The sequence below is a fragment of the Humulus lupulus genome, chromosome 1 (genome assembly GCF_963169125.1).
Source record: "Humulus lupulus chromosome 1, drHumLupu1.1, whole genome shotgun sequence".
In the NCBI taxonomy this organism is placed as follows: Eukaryota; Viridiplantae; Streptophyta; class Magnoliopsida; order Rosales; family Cannabaceae; genus Humulus; species Humulus lupulus.
In genome coordinates, this window is record NC_084793.1 from 263577684 (window position 1) to 263579064 (window position 1381).

The 1381-nt window shown below is 39.8% G+C and overlaps 1 non-coding gene across 1 annotated transcript; it reads left to right on the plus strand.

Annotated features, from left to right (window-relative positions):
• The first annotated feature begins 857 nt into the window (after positions 1 to 857).
• On the plus strand, positions 858 to 964 carry LOC133813624 (small nucleolar RNA R71). Its single transcript, XR_009884632.1, has one exon. It is a non-coding gene; the product is annotated as a small nucleolar RNA R71 (small nucleolar RNA).
• Positions 965 to 1381: the final 417 nt, after the last annotated feature.

Consider the following 1381-nt stretch of genomic DNA (forward strand, 5'->3'; position numbering starts at 1 on the left):
TATCGTATTCCCCTTGTCATCCACTGTAGGTCCATCATACTTAGTCCCACTCCTCAGAGTGACAGCTTGACATTGCTCTTTAGGATTTACCTCTGTGGAACTAGGAAAATTCCCTTGCTGTCTACTAGAATTTTTTTTCCAATTGACCTATTTATGTCTCCAAACTCCTGATTGAAGACCTTGTCTCTGTCATGAATTGATTTAATTGGTCTGGTTGAATTGTTGGTGGGTTCATTTGAGGAGGCGGTGGTGGATGAGATGGGCGTGGGTTTGGATCATAATATGGTCTAGAATGTAATCCATAAGTTGGTTGATGAGGGGGTTGTTCAGGTGGGTACTGTGGATACTGCGGTTGTAACCCTTGATTATTTTTCCAAGATAGATTATGGTGATTTTTCCAAGCAGGAGTATAGGAATTGGAGTAAGTGTTGGGTGCAGGTCTTAAGAAGTTACCAATAACCTATGCCTGTTCCAAAGGCATATTATTCACATCTGTTGAGCAACTAGCTGTGCTCGAGCATTGTTCATAAGAATGTGGCCCCCCAAAAATCTCACAACTCACAACACTCTATACTTCCATTGCTTGTGCGACGAGATTAGTCTGCTGCAATTGCTTGGTTAGAGACGCCACTTGAGCGGTCAATATCGCAATTGGATCAACTTCTAAGACTCCTGCTACTTTCTTATTCTCATGCTCAGTAGACCAATTATAGTTATTCATGGCCATCTCTTCCAATAATTCATATGCTTCATTAGCAATTTTTCTCATAAATGCTCCTCCCGACGCTGCATCTATAATTGTCCATGTATTTCCCCTCAAACCATTGTAAAATGTATGAACCAGAAACCACTTTTCTATTCCATGATGTGGGCATTTCCTTTGCAACTCTTTAAATCGTTCCCATGCATCATATAAAGACTCCACATCCAGCTGATGGAAGTTGTTAATCTCTCATCTTACTCTGGCTGACTTGGCAGGAGGAAAATATTTACCAAGGAATTTTTGAGCCAAATCTTCCCAAGTAACTATAGAGTTGGCTTGTAATGAATTCAACCAACTCTTAGCTCTGTCCTTAGTAAAAATGGGAATAATCTTTATCTTACAGCGTCATTACTCTCCCCATTCATTTTGAATGTTGCACACAACTCTAAAAAGTTTGTTATATGGAGATTTGGATCCTCATTTGGTAACCCCCCAAATTGTACACAATTTTGAACCATCTGAATAATTGAGGGTTTTATTTCAAAATTATTTGCCTTAACAGTAGGAGGACGAAGGCTTGAATGTATCCCTGTAACAGTAGGGAGTATAGCTTCTCAATGGTGGATCGGTTTCAGCTGCATTACCCATATCTGCATTGTTGTTGACAACATTATTTGC